Consider the following 20,476-nt stretch of genomic DNA (forward strand, 5'->3'; position numbering starts at 1 on the left):
AATACATTGTGATATTTTAATTCCATGTGTGGGATTCGCTCAATGGGTTCATGCATGTGAAATTGTGGTTTTGCACGATCTATGGCAAACAGTGTGTATGTGTGACGGACATGTGTTGATGTACATGGTTGACCTTTGATTTGTGTCCTGACATAGGCATCTCGGTGTGGGGTGGATTGGTGAAATCATTAAATGTCAAGACTGGGGTGGCGTGCAGTGGTGTTTTGGTGCACATGAGGGCCATGATTGTGCATCTTCCTTTCGTGTTGCAAGGGGACATGAGTCGGGCCCTGCTGGCGGTTGACCCTCACTGATGGGGGCTGGGGGTGCTGGGGGACATGAGTCGGGCCCTGACCCTCACTGATGGGGGGTGGGGGTGGTGGGGGACATGAGTCGGGCCTGCTGGCAGGTGCCCGTCAATGCTGGGTGGGTGGGGGTGCTGGGGGGACATGAGTCGGGCCCTGCTGGCAGGTGCCCGTCAATGCTGGGTGGGAGGGGGGCCTGGGGGGACATGAGTCAGGCCCTGCTGGCAGGTGACCCTCACTGATGGTGGGTGGGGGTGCTGGGGGACATGAGTCGGGCCCTGCTGGCAGGTGCCCGTCAATGCTGGGTGGGTGGGGGTGCTGGGGGGACATGAGTCAGGCCCTGCTGGCAGGTGACCCTCACTGATGGGGGTGGGGGTGCTGGGGGACATGAGTCGGGCCCTGCTGGCAGGTGACCCTCACTGATGGGGGTTGGGGGTGCTGGGGGACATGATTCGGGCCCTGCTGGCAGGTGCCCGTCAATGCTGGGTGGGTGGGGGTGCTGGGGGGACATGAGTCGGGCCCTGCTGGCAGGTGCCCGTCAATGCTGGGTGGGTGGGGGTGCTGGGGGGACATGAGTCAGCCATGCTGGCAGGTGACCCTCACTGATGGGGGTTGGGGGTGCTGGGGGGACACGAGTCGGGCCCTGCTGGCAGGTGCCTGTCAATGCTGGGTGGGTGGGGGTGCTGGGGGGACATGAGTCGGGCCCTGCTGGCAGGTGACCCTCACTGATGGGTGGTGGGGGTGCTGGGGGACATGAGTCGGGCCCTGACCCTCACTGATGGGTTGCGGTGCTGGGGGGACATGAGTCGGGCCCTGCTGGCTGATGCCCATCAATGCTGGGTGTGTGGGGGTGCTGGGGGGCCATGAGTCGGGCCCTGCTGGCAGGTGACCCTCACTGATGAGGGGTGGGGGTGCTGGGGGGATATGAGTCGGGCCCTGCTGGCAGGTGACCCTCACTGATGGAGGTTGGGGGTGCTGGGGGGACATGAGTCAGGCTCTGTTGGCAGGTGCCCATCAATGCTGGGTGGGTGGGGGTGCTGGGGGGACATGAGTCGGGTGCTGCTGGCAGGTGACCCTCACTGATGGGGGGTGGGGGTGCTGGGGGACATGATTCGGGCCCTGACCCTCACTGATGGGTGGATGGGGGTGCCTGGGGGGACATGAGTCGGGCCCTGCTGGCAGGTGCCTGTCAATGCTGGGTGGGTGGGGGTGCTGGGGGGACATGAGTCAGCCATGCTGGCAGGTGACCCTCACTGATGGGGGTTTGGGGTGCTGGGGGGACATGAGTCGGGCCCTGCTGGCAGGTGTCTGTCAATGCTGGGTGGGTGGGGGTGCTGGGGGGACATGAGTCGGGCCCTGCTGGCAGGTGACCCTCACTGATGGGTGGTGGGGGTGCTGGGGGACATGAGTCGGGCCCTGACCCTCACCGATGGGTGGCGGTGCTGGGGGGACATGAGTCGGGCCCTGCTGGCTGATGCCCGTCAATGCTGGGTGTGTGGGGGTGCTGGGGGGCCATGAGTCGGGCCCTGCTGGCAGGTGACCCTCACTGATGAGGGGTGGTGGTGCTGGGGGGACATGAGTCAGGCCCTGCTGGCAGATGACCCTCACTGATGGAGGTTGGGGGTGCTGGGGGGATATGAGTCAGGCCCTGTTGGCAGGTGCCCATCAATGCTGGGTGGGTGGGGGTGCTGGGGGGACATGAGTCGGGTGCTGCTGGCAGGTGACCCTCACTGATGGGGGGTGGGGGTGCTGGGGGACATGAGTCGGGCCCTGACCCTCACTGATGGGTGGATGGGGGTGCCTGGGGGACATGAGTCGGGCCCTGCTGGCAGGTGACCCTCACTGATGGGGGTGCTGGGGGACATGAGTCGGGCCCTGCTGGCAGGTGACCCTCACTGATAGGGGGTGGGGGTGCTGGGGGACATGAGTCAGCTCCTGACCCTCACTGATGGGGGGTGGGGGTGCTGGGGGATATGAGTCGTGCCCTGACCCTCACTAATGGGGGGTGGAGGTGCTGGGGGACATGAGTCGGGCCCTGCTGGCATGTGCCTGTCAATGCTGGGTGGGTGTGGGTGCTGGGGGGACATGAGTCGGGCCCTGCTGGCAGGTGACCTTCACTGATGGGGGTTGGGGGTGCTGGGGGGACATGAGTCGGGCCCTGCTGGCAGGTGACCCTCACTGATGGGGGTTGGGGGTGCTGGGGGACATGAGTTGGTGATCACTAGTGCAAGGTGACATGTGGGCCAGCTGGGGGCATGCCCATGGTGGATGGGCTGCCTGCAGGACATGACCAGGGGTGCAGGGTAGTCCCTTGTGCTGTGGGCTGCCTGCAGGGGCCGTGGAGGGGTATAGGGCACACCTGGGAGGACCCACACTGCCAATTCATGTGTAAAACTTGCCGCGCACCCCCGAAATACACGTACCCTGCTCGCACAGGGACAATCGTGTGTGAAACTTCCCGCGCACCCCCGAAATCCACGTACCCTGCTCACACAGGGCCAATCGCGTGTGAAACTTCCCACGCACCCCCAAAATACACGTACCACGCTCGCACAGGGCCAATCGCGTGTGAAACTTCCCGCGCACCCCCGGAATCCACGTACCCCGCTTGCACAGGGCCAATCACGTGTGAAACTTCCCGCGCAACCCGGAAATCCACGTACCCCGCTCGCACAGGGCCAATCACATGTGAAACTTCCCACGCACCCCCGAAATCCACGTACCCCGCTCGCACAGGGCCAATCACGTGTGAAACTATCCTTGCACCCCCGAAATCTACGTACCCCGCTCGCACAGGGCCAATCGCGTGTGAAACTTCCTGCGCACCCCAGTAATAAACGTACCCCGCTCGCACAGGGCCAATTGCGTGTGAATCTTCCCGCGCACCCCAGAAATCCACGTACCCCACTCGCACAGGTCCAATTGCGTGTGAAACTTCCTGCGCACCTTACGAAATCCACGTACCCCGCTCGCACAGGGCAATCGCGTGTGAAATGTCCCGCGCACCCCCAAAATACACGTACCCCCCTCGCACAGGGCCAATCGCGTGTGAAACTTCCTGTGCAGCCCCAAAATCCACATACCCCGCTCGCACAGGGTCAATCACGTGTGAAACTTCCCATGCACCCCCGAAATCCACACACCCCGCTCGCACAGGGCCAATCGCATGTAAAACTTCCTGCGCACCCCCAAAATACACGTACCACGCTCGCACAGGGCCAATCGCGTGTGAAACTTCCCGCGCACCCCAGTAATACACGTACCCCGCTCGCACAGGGCTAATCACATGTGAAACTTCCCACGCACCCCAGTAATACACGTACCCCACTCGCAAAGGACCAATCGCATGTCAAACTTCCCGCACACCCCCGAAATACACGTACCCCGCTCACAGGGCCAATTGCGTGTGAAACTTCCCGCGCATCCCATTAATACACGTACCCCACTCGCACAGGGACAATCACGTGTGAAACTTCCTGCGCACCCCCGAAACACACATACCCCGCTCGCACAGGGACAATCGCGTGTGAAACTCCACGCGCAGGGCTGTACGTGTATTCGGAGGGGTGTGCAGGGAGTTTTACAGGCGTTTTCGTGGTTGGGGGCCTGTATGCTGGTCAACTGGCCTGTGCGCCGTGTACGGGATTTGTGCGCTGTGCATGGCGCACAGGGAGGGGTTGGGGCGTAACTGGCGCTGCTGCAGGGTCGCTGCGCCACTCTGCGCCACGGCTGCTAATGGATGTTAAAATCCATGAATACGCTGTGCGCGGAAATGGATTTTGGCGCACGCAGCTGGGGCAGACTGTCGCACGCGCACACTGTGCTCCAGCCGCGTGCGCTACTTGTGCGCTGAATTCTATGAATTACCCCCTTTGTTGGAGGGGCTGGAACCTTATGTTAGTTCTGGAGGGAGAAAGCTTTACCAGCAAGTGCGTCTTTCACTTTGAGTGCCAATACAATGCAAGTTTACTAACTTTCTTAAGCAACAACATTTACACCTTTCCATAATTGTGTATAATATGTGCATGTACCTAGCATCCAATTTATAGATTGCTGAGGCACTGAAAGCAAGTATTAGTGCACATTTGAAGTGGTAAAGAGTTTTTAGCCTGGAACCTAGTGAAGTGATACAGAACCAACGAACAGATTACTGAAGGAAAATGGAAATGAAGATCAAATTCAAAAGCATGAAAAAGAACATCTAAATAAAATAAAAATAACCATAAGAAGAAATCAAAAAATGGCTGAATTAACCAACTCACTACAAATAGCAAAAGAGGATCCGAAGTACTGGAATTGGCTAGCTGGTACTCTTGATATTAAACCAAAACTGTAGCCATCCAAAAAAGTCCAGATCGACCAATGGAAAATAGGAAGCTGGAACACCAGAGGATTTCACCACCTTTTCAATGACTTCAATCCCTCCTTAAACGAGCTGGACATAATATGCATACAAGAATCTTGGTTAAAAATCGCTCCATTCAAGGAAGGATACATCGTGCTATGCAATCCGGCCAAAGGAGGTTCGCTTGGAAGACCATCTGCAGGTCTTTTAACCCTAATCAAAAACGGGTCTGGAATAATGGTGCTTGAATCTACAAATATTAATCCGTATATACAGGCAACAGTTGTACAATTTCAGTTGGAAGCTCCAAAAGTCAAACAAACGATGTTAATACTGAATGTCCATTGGAATCCCTTAAAAAATGAAAGCAAACGCTTCATAGATCAAATAATGGAATGCCTGGATGAAAAAAGAGAAGCGTTCCAAGATCTAAATATCATCATCTGTGGTGATCTCAATGCAAATTGCTTCGAAGAAAATAAACTAACACAAAGTGACATAAATCAAAAAAATTGTCAAAAATACAAACGTGGGAAATCATGGAATGATGAAATGGAAGCAAGGAGATTGCACAGATTAAACGGAAACACGAAGGGAAATATACCGCCAGCAAAGACCTGGTCAAATGGCAATGTGATCAATACACTCGACTACATGTTTGTCTGTGAACAACTGCTAGCGAAAACTCAAAGCTTCAGGATGTCACCTTCAATTTACAGCGAACATGAACCAATTATCGCTGTATTCTCACATTGGGAGAATAGAACAAATCAAACATGGGATGCAAAAATAGAGCTAGAACACGGACTAAACCGCTTAAGGTTGAAAAAAAGTGACTTTGATACTGTATTGGAAAATCTACATGTATATGATCCAGAAGTGGCGACACAAAAGAAACAACTAAGAAAGGATCTATGCGCATTAAAAAATGAAAAGAATAAAGGAATGATAGAACTGATCCAAAAAAGAAAACAAAAATACAAAAATTGGCAGAAAGCCCACAAATCACAATTGCTACAACAGGATGCAGAAGCCATGCAAAAAGCCATGAATAACACAAACAGTAGGACATTATGGGACCTGCTAAATGATAAACAATCATCAAAAGCGGCTCTCACGAATCCAATATCAGAAATTGTTTGGATGGAGCACTTCGCAAAATTGTTCAACGAGATAGAAAAATCGGATACTGAAAATAACACTAATGAAGAAAAAGCAGGACCATGGGATATTTCATTCGATACGGAGGTCATAAAGTTGCTAATTCTGAGAGCAAGCTCCTCAAGAGCCCAGGGCCAGATGGTCTATCGAATGCAGTGTTAAAAGAAGACCCAGAGAAATGGGCAATCTTTTGTGAAAGACTGTTCAAGAGAATTGTTAAGCAGGGACATTTGTTATTTTATCAAAATCGTGGAAGCTGGCGATTGTCGTCCCAATTTTCAAAAAAGGCAATAGGATGGACCCCAAAAATTATCGCCCAATTGCCCTACTAGATTGTGTTGGGAAAATCTTTGCCACTCTTTTGATAAAATAACTGAAAACATGGATCAAAGATTCAAACACATATGACAAAAGACAATCGGGCTTTGTTGATAATGTGGGGTGTAATTTAAATCTCCTGATACTAGGATTGATGAAAAAAAGAGCCTACACAAATAAACAAAAACTGTATACACCCAGCATTGATCTGCGCCAACCCTTTGATAGTGTAAACAGAAGTCGGCTTTGGGAAAAATTGGCCTCCAACGGTTGCCCTACAGATCTCCTGAAAGCCATCAAGGAACTGTACGCCAAAACTTCGATAAGAGTCAAATTAGATCAAGGCGGCAACCTTTCAAAGGATATAAAAACAACAAAAGGCCTCAAACAAGGATGCCCGTTAGCAGCCACTTTGTTCTGCTTCTACATTGAAGACTTGCAATACTGCCTGGAAAACAGCAGGACCTTTCCACCTAGACTAAATGGCAGACCTGTCAACCATCTGCTTTATGCTGATGATCTGATAATATTAGATCACACACAAATTGGTCTACAAAGAGCCTTAAATCAGGTTGAAAAATACATAGAAAAAAATGATCTAGAAATAAATGCAGCTAAAACCGAAATACTAATATTCGGTGACAAAAGATGGAAAAAAAGCAAAAACGAAGAATGGAAAGTTAACAAAACGTGGATAAAACCATGCGACGAAATGAGATATCTGGGCATCCAAGTAAGTGGAATAAAAAATGAAGAGCCCTGGAAAAGGATGCTAAAGACAAAAACAAAACAACTAACAGCCCAAGCTAACATCATCAACAAAAGAAACGGAAAATTCTCCCTCCAACCGGTGATAACATTCTACAGGCTCAAAGTAATACCAACACTAACATACGGAGCAGAGACTTGTATGAATACCTCAGAGAAGTTCTGGAACACTTTAGAAGGACTCTTTTGGAAAAACATCTTACCGATACCGAAAGCAACACCAATGACGGTAATTAGACATGAACTTGGTTTGACAGCTCTATACGTACACATCCGCTACAATGTACAGAAAAACAATGAGCAACCTGACGCCTCCCCAATTTGAAATATTTTGTAAAAATAATAACTTCGAGGAAAAAGTAGTAGAAGACTGGAAAAGAGAAAATGAACATATTCTGACAGAATCTGCCCTCAAAACCCAAACATTAGCAGAAAATCCAATAGCTGTAGAAAGAGTGCTTTGGTCCGAGGACTGGTCGAACACCGAAATGAAAAGAGCTCTGTCAAAAACTCATACACTCTTGAAAACCAATTGTGGTGTGATGTCCATCATACCGGACTATCTGAGAAAATTTCCAAATTGCAAACAAAGAAATCTGCTACTTCGCTTCAGATTGAATATCCTTCAAAACAAAACAACAAAGGCAAGATACACCAAAGAAAAGATATGCACAAAGTGCAGACTGTGTAAAAGAAGTGAAGAATCACTAAATCACAGTGTTATTCTGCACAAAACTTAGAGATCTTCGAAATTTGTATTTAACCAGCAACATTGCTGACCTATGTGACCTAGACGCGGAGAAATGGTAGAGTCTAATTTATGCTTGCCAAACTCCAAAAATAAATTTTGTAACGGTCAAATTTCTAGAAAAAACCCTTAAAAGGCCTGACCATATTGATGAAGAAAATGCATTGTAAATAGTGAATTGATATGGTTAAAAAGATGCGTTGTTTTAGTGCTTAGTGTTTATTTTTCACTGTCTAGTTTGGTCTAAACTTATTATTATTGTTTAAAAACAAAAACTTATTTTAAGTATTCCCTTTCTAATTCGAACGGTTTTTAAATTAGATTTAGCCTATTAAGGATTTTCTGGTTTTCCCTGCATCTGACCTCTGTTTTTGTACTTGCCTGATGTTGATTTCGTTATGATAGATCTCTTTGTGAAACTAAATTCTTTTTGCTGATTGTGAAAGGTTTGTAATAAACCAAATACACTTAATAAAAAAAAAATTTAAAAAAAAGATACATGATTTTTAGGCCTTAACAGGTTTTCATAATTAATATCATATTTGTCTGGATCTTATAGTATTGATAAATTCAAAGCTGATAGTAGAACTCTGTATGGTTTGAGTCTATCTCCCTAGGGTCAAATGGGCTTTTGCACTGTTTATTATGTGCCCATTAGAAGCTGCATCGGTGACCATTTCACATTTCAGATGTTAATGTGTCTGTGGACTGTGCACAGCTAAAGTGAACATGCTACTACTATATGTATGGCAGTGATTATGCTACGCGCTCCAAGCCTAAGCCAGGCGCAGGTGTAAACATTGTCAATACCTTTTAACCACTGAACATATGTAGCATGTGTGTCTGATTAGCAGAGCATACTTTCATATATAAATAACACTCTCAAATGTGGTAGAAGAAAATTACAACAACTCAGCAGAGTGCTGAGTCGCTGAAGGCATTCAGTCAGAAGCTCAGAATGAGTAAGAATTTACTGGACAGCATGCCATACACACATACAGCGTTCCCATGTCCTCCGGAGCTTGAGACATGGAAAGATTGAGTTAGATTGTTCAGCATTGTGTGAGATTCATAATTAATGAGTGGGGTTGTGCAAAGAGGTATGCGGTTGCCACACAGTGATTGAGATTGTGCGGGACAGTGGGATATAGACACCCAATGTATGTGATTGTTCACCATGGCATGAGGCTGTGGTTGAAGGCACGTAATTCAGTCCCAATGAGTGGTAATGTGCCCACAGTTGTGAAAATTCCACCCCGTGAGTGAGACTATCCTATGATGTGTGAAACCCCTTCTAAATGTGCAGCATTATACCGGGAGGTGTGGCATGTGTACAACGGCTTATTGGTGTGATCGTCACACTGGTGTGATTGTCACAATAAATTAAGCATATTGTTTTCAGTCATGTGACATCCTCACTCGTGTTAGACATTGCTTGAAGGTGATAAGCTCAAAGGCACTGTGAAATACTATGCTCCAAGGTTTGGGGCTTAAATACAATGGCCTCATAATGACTATGGCAGTAGCCATGACGGTAAATGCCAACCTGGCTGCAGCAAGAGTAATTATTTTCCGGCACCTGGCAATGGGGACTTACGAGGGCATTACAGCCCCGGTGGTCCCGGTAATTCCCCATTGCCGGGTGCTGGAAAATATTACTCCCCATTCCCATTTGAGTCCCATGGGATGGATGCACCGGCACCATTCATGAATGATATGATATGATATGGCATTTATAACGCGCCTATACACAAGTGTTTCAAGGCGCGACGAGGCAAGGGAGGGGGAACGAAGGGATGACAGACAACGATCCTACTAGGCCAAGTGTCATTCAGATCATGTAAGTGCATGGAATGGGGGAAGGGGAAACTGCGGGGGGAAGGGAGAGTGCAGTATAGAATAGAATAATAACAATAAGTAAAAGTAACGGCCAGCAGGTGACAAGTGCAAAGGTAAGTGCAGAAATCAGGTGTCAAGTGATGTTAGTGGGACTGTAGGTATACAGAAGCAATCCCCAAGTGCGGGGGTTGCCAGGCAGGCAGTGCAGGTGTGTGAGACTGGTGAGGGAGAGACCTGGGCCCGAGATCAGATGGTGATCAGGTAACCTGTGCAGTTTCAGTTTCAGCCAGGAGGTTAGCAGGGGAGAGGAGGAGAAAAAGCAGAAGCAAAGAGAAAGGTTTGAGGTGCTTCCAGAACCAGAGATGGTTCTCTTCAAGTTTCAGGGAGGCCAGGGAGGCTGTTCCAGATGGGGGCACCAGCCGAAGAAAGCGACTGAATCTGGGGGAGTTGGAGGCAGATGAGCGGAGAGTTTGAGAAGGAGATACTTAGGAAGAGAGAGTTGAAGGTATTGAGGCCCCAGGCCCCAGAAGGCCTTGTGGACAATGCAGAGAGCGTTGAACTTAATCCTCGCAGCCACTGGGAGCCAGTGCATAGATTTCGGTCCTGGAGAGATACGATCCCTGGGCTTGAGGCCAAGGACAAGTCTCACAGTCCTGTTCCGGATGAGTTGCAGAGGGCGGAGAGTAGAGGCAGACAGATTTAGAAATGGTTCCGGTGCATCCGTTGAGGTTTGCGAGCGGATGCCGTTCCATCCGCCAGGTCAGACCTGGTGGGCTGAAAGGCACCCGCTCGCTGAACTCGTAGTTTGCTGTTCCAGAAACAATGGTACCGGCAAGCTTACCGGTACCATTGTTTCCAGACCCGCAAACTTGTAATGACCCAATGAGTTAGAATGCGGTCTCATGTGGTGGACTCACAGCCAATAAGAGAGCATGTGAGCTCTACCCCCTCAAGATGTCTTGTAATATCCTCATCTAAGAGACTCCAATGGACATGAAATCCAAGAAACCAACCTTTCTTAGAGCTTCCCCATAAGGAGTGTTGGCAATGATACCCCATGATAGAAATGGCTAGTAGCTTAGAGCCAGAAACTAGCTCCAATGAAAAGAGTGCAGATAGCAAACGTATATGAGCGGAACTGAAGTATTGATGGTCAGAGGAGGTTGAAAAATTGGAAAAATAAAACACTTTACATGTAAGGAAGAAGAGAACGTGGATCATAATTGCTCCAAGCATTAATTCAATTCACTTGAACATGTTTTATGTGCAAGTCACTGAAAGGCATGAAAGTACTTTGTGACTATCTCCACTCGATTGATGCTTCATCTTTACATGTATCCTTTGGAGAAGGCACAACTAAAAGCAGAGAGTTTCAAATTCATGAGATGCATAAAACAACTGTGAAAGCTGAAACAAAGATGTGAAAAGAAGAAGAAATGATCGAATTTAATTGTATTGTTTAAAGCACAGACCTAGTTTGAGAGCAGCAGAGCCCTGTGCACGGTGTGGGTAGCCAGCGTTTGGGCTGCCAGCTTTTAACAGTTCCGCACTACTGTGAGTTGCGGTCTGTACGTCAGTCTTTAAGTTTATTGGGATTAGTCTGCAGGAGTATATGAATGAGTAATGGATAGAGGATCTGCCCAACACTCACACTTCTTGAAGCCAATCATGAAGGTAAAACAAGCACACCCCTTTTCACCTTTTATGGTAATATTTATTTATTCATTTATTTTATTTCCATAGCGCTAGAGACAGAGCCCTGAGGCATGAGTGCGCTAGGACAGGACAAAACAGTGACATTTAAGCAGGACCATTAACCATGAAAGAAATCTGTGAAGTAACTCATTCGAATAAGAGGGTCTTCAATTTGTTTTTGAAGTTTGAGAGGATGGAACATAGCCTCAGATCAGGTGGGAGGGAGTTCAATAGGCGAGGAGTAGAAGATGGGAAACAACCCTCCTTGACTAGTGACAATTTTGACTTAGGTATCTGGAGCAGGCCTGTGTTATTGGATCTCAGACCCCATCTGGCTGGAAGCCATTTGCGCTGTGCCACCAGATATTAAGGGATATTACCATATAAGCAGGGCTGTGCGATGCTCAAGGTGCGGACCACAACTCTCTCTGCTATGGGAAGCCAATGCAGCAGTCTATGCGCTGTTGAGAACGTGATCAGTTTTATGATGACCTACTAAGATCCTCACTGCATTATTTTGGACCACTTAGAGGGGGTTGATTTCTGTTTTTCCAGCTACCAAGAGAATACAGGCACAGTAATCCAAGCGGCTTTCAATAATTGACCTGGCTAGTGTGGCACAGTTAGAGTCATCAAGAAAAGGTCTGATCTGTGCCTAAAGTTTGATAGAGTATGATGAGCATGCTACCCGGCTGCTGATATGAGCCATGTTAGGGAGAATTCTCTGTTTAGGCTGAATTTCCTTACCTAGTGAGTCCCCCAGCAGCTTTGCTGGATTTCGGGAGTTTGTTTTTTCCATCCTGCCAAGAGTGAGACTCTTTTCCTCCCACTCTTGGACATGAATGTGTGTAATTCCTTTGAATGTCAATGTGTTCTATGGGCTATGGGGTCTTTTACTCCATAGGGTCTCATATGTTTTTCTATGTGTGTTACACCGCACACTACGTGCCGTAACACTGGGGCGTCCTAGCGGACCTCCACCATAGACTCCATACCCGGGGACTGACTACTGCCTCCCCGGGCATGTAAAGTCACCATTGGCTTTACTAGACCTAAATTTACTAACAGAACTAGTACAAACCACCTTATTGTGGACGTGCTAGTAGGGGTAATTCGATTACTCCTGGGTCTGTTACTCGAGGGGGCACTGTCCCGTCCCCCCTCGTCGAGTTTTGGCTGGTGGCAGTGGAAACTATGTGTTATATATTCGACCCCGAACATAACCCTATGGGATTCGTCCCGTTGTTGGAGATTGATACTCTTTCTCGTTAATCTCTAACGTACCACCGGTCTACTTATCTTAAATACGTTTATCGGATGGTATTTTCTGCCAGAACTCGCTTTGTAAAATGGCGTCTGTGTTCGTCTCTGTGACTCCTAAACCAAAGGTTGAGCCCTTTGTTCCACTTTTGGCGGTCCTCTGTACAGAGACCCTCCAAAGTGGTGCCATTCTGTCTGGGTTACCACAGGGGTGTGGGAGGGGGTTTAGGCAACCTGGACCGAGTTGCCTTGCCAACTCCGGTCGCACTCTGGAGTGATTGGCCCAAGTAGTGAGCCTCCCCGCTCACCACTTAGCATGTGTTGATTGACAGCTAGGCTGAATGAATGGGGGTTTTCTGCATAAAAGCAGGGCTTTTGGGACTGGATCTTCAGAAGTCGCCACAGGACCTAAGAATCCGACGAGGGTAACGCTGAGCCGACCTGCAATGACGACACCTCCGTTGGAGCCCTGCTGAGCCGACTCACCACTTCCCGATGACAGAGGAGATCTCCCTGCCGGAGAGTCTCTTCCCCTGATTGGTGGGAACAACCAGTCCCCTTTTGCTTTTTCTTCGCCTCAGGATGCGGTGGTCGAATTGCCAGTGCAGACCACCCCGGCAACCGGATAGCCACTACCCCTGTACCGCGACCAAAAGGTGGTGCCTTGTGACGGAGCACTCCGCAGCTGGTCTCTTCCCTGGTGGTGCACCGGACTTCACTTTTCTTCGACGACGAGAACATCTCTACTCTTGGGAAAGACCCGACGTGCATCCACCACCAGGAACAACTGCCCCCGCCGGAGCTGCCCTCCACAACAAAGTACCGTGTCCGCCTGGCTTCCCTTTCGATCGGTTCGAGTGAGGTGTCTTAATCCTCTCCTTTCCGTTGGGTCGCCTCCAAGCTTTCTCACTTATTGTTCTGAACTGGTTCAATCTGCCGATAACAATTTGCTACAAAGACTCGAATGCAATTCCACTAGAGACTTTTTGGGACATATCGCCTTGCCTCTCTCCGAGTGGGCCTGGCCTCTGAACTTTATGATCTATTGTGGTTCTTGCCTTCTTGCCTTGCATTTTACCCGTGAAGTATTGAACTGTGTTGATTTCGTAACCTGCCTATTTTTTTTCTCTCCCGTCCTAACTAATATTAGAGTGCCATCTAGGTTGAGGTATACACCTCTGTCTGTAAATAAGTGGTGCCGGTAGAACCTAGACTTGTCGAAATATTGCTAGGGGATTGATCGTTTCTTCTTCGTAGAGTAATTGTGATTGATTTGCTTGCCGTGATAGTGCCATAGTGTTTTTTTTTAGATGTTTCGTTATAAATAAATACCTTCATATCTTTACACTGAGCCTCGTTGCGTGTTTGCTTGTCTTACTGTGAAGAATTACCCTATTTTGTATACTCCACTTACTGCTCAACTCTTCTTGAGGGAAGTCTGACTGCTCAGCCACAGCTACCAAGTGAATCTGTGTGGTACAGACTGCTACCAAGTGCTTTCACCGCCAAACACCTGTAGTCCTAAATCTTTTGCAGTGGTCCCAGAGGGAACTGCACAGGTTTCCGCCTAACACTGGTGTACAGCGGTGGGATTTGTATCGAGTATACAGTTTAGAGTGCTTTTCGACACTTTAGGATAACTAACCACAAAACTTAGCACTAAAAAGCAACTTTCAAAAAACATGTCTACGATGGAAACTTACAGTCAAGAATCCTTGTCAGGTGAAAATACTGAGAGTTTGCGAGCTCTCTGTGGGCAAGAGAATCTTTCTGTAAGAAGCAAGAAGTTAGAATTAATAGAGAGATTGCTGGCGAACCAAAGTCTGGGTACTGGTTCAGAGGAACCAATCTCTCCAGCAAATATAGATAACAGTAATGGGGCCTCATTCCGAGTATGGCGGTAAATAACACTAATTACTGCCATGGCGTAAATACCATGTACGATGTGGTTGGAAGGCGCTATTTCCACCATATTCCGACTTCGCGTGCACGAGTATTCCGCCATGGCGGTAAACTCCCTTGCGGCATAGCGCAAAAGGTCCCGTCAAACCCCTTACCGCCATAAACCTAGACGTATTTAACACCATCGCCTTCGCTGGAATCCGTAATTAGCGGAGACCGTAATTTACATTACCGTAAATTACGGCCACCGTTAAATACCGGAAACGGAAATAACGTCATCGCACAGGAACGGGAAGCATCACGGCGGCCATATTTAAAATAACAATCCATTGCAATCCTCTCCATACAGGACATACAGGACTCCATACAGGACTCGACCAAATATACTACAGAGAACAGCATCATGCCTAAAGTTCTGAAAAAGGGCGCTGCGCGCATCCGAAAAGAAAAATTCACCCAGGATGAGTTACAGGTCTTGGTCGACACTCTGCATGAACATGCAGATATCGTATTCTGCAGCGACATGCGTAGGCCCACCATCCTCAGAAAGAAGGAGATATGGGAGTTGGTCGCACAGAGGGTGAGCGCCGTTGGGAACACCCCCCGCTGCACAACGCATTGCCGCAAATGCTGGGATGACCTCCTTCTCAGGGTGTGGGCCATCCTGTCAGCAAACCGTCAGCAGGCCCTGGAGACAGGAGGAGGCCCAGGCTCACCCATTAAAATGATGCCCTGGGAGGAAACATGTGCAGAGATGATGGGCACAGAAGCCATCGAAGGTGTTGGCGAAATGGATTGCGGTGATCCCTCATCCGCTGATGCAGGTGAGTGTCATGAGTCCAAACAGTACATGCATCCCTAATGTAATTCACCGCAAAGGGCCGGCCAAAGAGTCACATCATGTTTTCTTCATAGACCCCCCCCCTGCAACCATGTCGTAACAAGTGGGACCCAGGATGATGTCAGGTGCAAGGCTGACACCCATATTGGCCATGCCACACAGAAAGCTGGTCAATGTCACTCACCACAGTACTCCGCCAACATGATTGACCCCGCCAACAGTATGCTTTTACCATCCAAGCCAAGTTCACTCACCGACCAAAAGATCACCAAGACGCTGCTCTCCCAATGTGTTACCATAGGCTTGAAGTCATGATGACCCCCAGATCATTGCTCATGCTGTCTCTCTCTTGCTCCCCACAGGTAGCGGTCATGAAAGTGAGGAGCAGGAAGGCTCCCGGCCAAGTACCTCCCGGGACAGGGGCAGGGTACAGCGCATACCTGCTGGCAGACATAAGGCCCATACTACACCACCTGCTCCAGCAACCCCCATGGAGGGTACACAACCCCCACCCGCGCACCTGGACATGCCTGCAGTTCTGCCGGAAACATGCCCCACCCTGCACCCTGAGGAATCCAGCATGTCAGGGGAGAATGCTGCCATGTGCCTCCTTAGTGTGCCAGACAGCCCCACATCCTATTCCGTGGTCAACGTGGAGGAGACCAATGACTACAGCCCTGAGTCACCATCGTACAGCCAGGTTGCACACAGCGACTCCGGGTCGAGTGATGGCCCAGGTCTCACAGGCGAAGGGGTAACACCTGTCTCACATCAGCCCACTTCCCCTGCCGAAACACCTGAGAGGCCTGCAGGCCCAATACAAAGCCTGCCAACCACATCCCCCACATCGGCCGCAGAAGCTGTGCACTCCCAAAACCTCACGGCCATGATAGAGGAGTTTCTCCGGGACAACCGGGAATCAGGGTTGGTACATCACAATGACCTGCAGGCTCTGGGCGAGGTCATCACTACATGCACAAACCGGCTCTGTGAGGTGCTCGGCAGGATTGCTGATGCCCTGGAGGCAGCAACCCCCAGACCTCAGCCCCAGCAGGAGGAACCACCCTCCCAGTGCTCCTCCACGCAGACCAGCCCGGTCCACAGGTCACAACGCACAATGCGAAAATGATACCCCAGGCTCGGGGAGTGCCCATTGACTATGAAGCCACACACATGTGGCCTATGTAGTATTGATGGGACCATTGTGGGGCTGTTGTGGGGGGAGGGTGAGGGGGTGAGGGTGTGCGTGGGAGTTGGGGGGGAGAGGGGTGAGGGTGTGCGTGGGAGTTGGGGGGGAGGGGGGTGAGAGTGCGTGGGAGTTGGGGGGGAGGGGGGTGAGGGTGTGCGTGGGAGTTGGGGGGGAGGGGGGTGACGGTGTGCGTGGGAGTTGGGGGGGAGGGGGGTGAGTGTGTGCGTGGGAGTTGGGGGGGGTGAGGGTGGAGGATTATTTGTACACGTTTTCACATGATTATACAATACACAGTTTGGTCTATCCTGGAAAACAGAGTGGACATTGATCATTGTGCATGTGTCTTTTAATGTCTCACAGTGCATGTAGTACATGTATCCCCACACCCAGTGCCCAATGTCCTGTCATCCTCACCCCCTCAGCTGACTTGTGACTCAGAAATATTGGTCAATCAATGCTTGTCGCACGTGACGTCCCTCCTGTGCATCGGCCCCGTGATGCTGTCCTGCCATTCCTTCCTCCTCCTCCTCCTCCTCATCTGGTGGTAGCAGACCCACGTCAGGGGGCAGTGGCACGTTCCGATGGATGCACATGTTGTGCAGCATTGCACATGCCATGGTGATCTTGGCCACCTTCTCGTGGCTGTAGATGAGGGCCCCACCTGACCGGCTGAGGCAACGAAATCGTGCCTTCAAAAGGCCGAAGGTCTGCTCTATCACCACCCGTGTACGGGTATGAGATCTATTGTAGTCCTCCTCGTGCCTGTTTTGTGGGTTGCGGACCGGGGTCATGAGCCACGGCTTCAATGGGTAGCCAGCATCACCTGCATGAGAGTGGAATGAAGGTAAGTGTTTGTGCAATCATGGTGGAGAACTGTGCTAATCTGACATTGCAGCAGGTGTTCACTGGCCATGCACACATGTCCCAGGATACAGTCACCCCATTACATCGTACAATGGCGTTGACTGTCCCACCCGTATGAATCTCTCTACCCCCCCTTTACCACCCGGGTGGAGTATGCTGACAGCCTACTCACAGCCCCAATGGACTGCCATGGCCCATTCCGGTTACTCACCAAGCAGCCAGGTACGTCGTTCAGCATGTCGCTCCATGTAGCATGGTAGTGTAGAGTTCCGCAGGACCAAGGAGTCATGAGTTGACCCGGGGTAGCGGGCATTGCATTGTGTGATGGCTTTACTGGCATTACACACCATCTGGACGTTGATGGAGTGATATTGCTTGCGGTTGCGATACAGCACCTCCATGGCATGGGGAATCACCAATTCTACGTGGGTGCAGTCAATGGCACCTATGCAATTTGGCATGCCTGCAAGTGCATGGAAGGCAGCTTTGGTATCATATGTCTCCTGTGGAGTCCGGGGGAGGCATATGTTAGTCCCTTCTGTGCTTGAGGAGGGCATTGAGCACTTTGTTGAGTATCCGGGAAAATATGGGCTGTGAAATGCCATGCATGTGCCCCACTGTATGCTGGTAGGTCCCTGTGGCAAGGAAGTGGAGCACAGACACTACCTTTAGTAGAGGGGGGATGGCAGTGCTGATTTCTATTAGGCTCAGTATGTCGTTATGTATCAGGGCCACTATGGTGGTTATGGTGTCCCGGTCAAGCCGGTACAGGGTGTGTATCTGCTCTGGTGTGAGGTTGAAGGGGGTCGGTCTGATGTGTGGAATTGGGGGCTGACGGCGTGGTAATGGTGGCTGCACCGGTAGGGCATGCTGGGCCTGTCTCTGCCTCCTTCTCCTCCTGTGTATCCTCTGTGGTGGGGGCTGTGGTTGCTGTGGTTGCTGTTGTTGATGTTGTCGTAGTTGCTGCCTTGCAAGCAGGGCCTCCAGCTCCATGAATGCTCCGAGAATTGGTATCATCTTGGTGTGGGAGGGGGTGTGGTGTGTGGGTGTGCTCCTTTTGTGCTGTGCCTGACTCCACCTGTGCTGATTGGGTGCACCTGTTCCTCTTTCTGGCACTGTTCAGGGTTGTTAACACCTTCTCTGCGATGCCGGTAATTATGCCATGGCGTTAAGGTACTTTGCACCCTTGTGGAGCCCGTTTTTTACCGTGTCTGCTTTACTTGGTATCAGCACTGGTTAACGCCTTAGCGTTATTTCCGACGTGGTGTCTCGGGCGCGTGACACTGGTCCGCTATTTACGCGTCGTACTTTACGGCGGCGGTAATTACGGTGTGATGGGTCGGAATAGTCCACGGCGGAAAAGGATGGCGGTATTACTTTAGCGCCATCGTTTTTCCATTACCGCCGGACTCGGAATGAGGCCCATGGTGTTGATCTAAATCGTAATTCTGATGATAGCGATGAAGAGGCTGACGAGGACGGAGAGGCTAACGAAACTGTCTCCCCTGCTCCTCTACCTGCCTTACCAGCTGTGCCTACGGGGCCCATACCAGGTCCCACAAGTAACCCTGCTTATTTTGAACTTGAAAAAATGAAGCTCGAATTAGAATACAAACGGTTCTTGGCTCAATCTGAACGAAACCAAGAGCTCGAGTTCAGACGGATGAATGCCCAGGCTGAGGAGAAGCAAGCTGAGTTAAGACTCAGGGAAATAGAACTTAATCACCAGTTAGAGATGAAAAAGTTGTCTATGGAAAATGCTTCTCTCTCCTCTGGTTCCTCTAGGAGCTCCAGTCCCAAAAGACCCCGGATGCCGAAGGAATTAGTGGGTATGTATGAACCGAGATTGGATGTGTTGGATTGGTTAAAACTGTTTGAATACAATCATGGGCTCCAGGACATCACCGGGAATGATTTACTTCCCTGGTTGTTCTCTAGGCTCCCTCCTGTTGAGACTGATGTGGTAATGGAGTTGGGGGAGGCGGATAAGACGGATTACAAAAGTGTGAAACTAGCTTTAATAGCTAGATTCAGGAAGACCCCTTCCCAGTATCTTAAAAGGTTTAGAACCCTCAAAAAGCATGATGGTACCCCTTGGGCTACCTGGGTGAGTGAAGGGTTGAAAAACTTAGAGGGATGGATTAAGGGTTACAAAGTGAACACTTATGAGGCTATGAGGAATCTTTTTATGTTGGAGTCTATTTATGATGCCTGTTCTCCTGAGCTCAGACAGCACTTGGCTGATTCGAAGGAATTGGATTCCCAGAAGCTGGCTAAGGCTGCTGACTTATGGGTTGCCAACAGGGCTACTCATAAGGATTCTGGGGCAACTCAGAAAAAGGATGAGGGAAAACAGCCTAAAAAAGACTCAAAAGAGAATTCTAATAACCCAAATTCCAAAGAGGGCCCCAAACAAAACCAGAAGGGTAAGCCACAAGAAAACCACAGCAGAATAGTGTGTCTTCTGGTGCCAAACCGGAAGGAGGTCAGAACAAGCCACCATTCCAAAAAGCGTTCGGTAAATGCTTTGTTTGTGGTTCGACTGACCACCTGAAAGGAGATCCCAGATGTAAGGGTAAACCTTCAGGGGTCCAGCTTGTCTCCTTAGCCTTCGCTCCAGAGGAGGAAGTCCAAATGGCAAGTGGAAACTTTCTAATGCTAGCTGACGAACCCATTGGAGTCTCAGCCAGCGTTTCTTTAGTATCTCTGGGGTTGTGGGAACAACAGAATTTAGATGTCTATAATTCTATCCCCGATAATACTAAAGAGTATTATACGGACAGTGTCCAGGTGAATGGTCAGGAGACTCCTGCCATTAGGGACACTGGGGCCAGCATAACTGTGGTGGATAAATCGTTTTTTCAGGCTGAGGATGTTGCTAAGGCACCCAAACACCTCACCAAGTTAGCTGGAGGGCCTGTGCAGATGCTTCCCCAATTACCAGTTCTCATCCAGTGTAACGACATGACTGTAAAGATACCTGTCAGCATACAGAGTGAGGTACCAGGACGCGTACTGTTGGGTAACGATTTGAAAGCTCTCTGAGTTGTATCGCATACTCCCAGACCTCCTAGTAAACGGTTACAGGAGCTAACCAGACCCGCAAGAGAGAGGACCATGCGCGGTACTCTCCAGGAGATGATGAAGAAGGAAATCACTCCTGCTCCACTGGAATTGTCGGCCGCTGTCTCCAAGAAAACAGAAGTGAAAGGGAAACCTAAGACTTCTATCCCGAAACCAG

This window comes from Ambystoma mexicanum, chromosome 6p, assembly GCF_040938575.1.
Source record: "Ambystoma mexicanum isolate Mex_15411 chromosome 6p, UKY_AmexF1_1, whole genome shotgun sequence".
In the NCBI taxonomy this organism is placed as follows: domain Eukaryota; kingdom Metazoa; phylum Chordata; class Amphibia; order Caudata; family Ambystomatidae; genus Ambystoma; species Ambystoma mexicanum.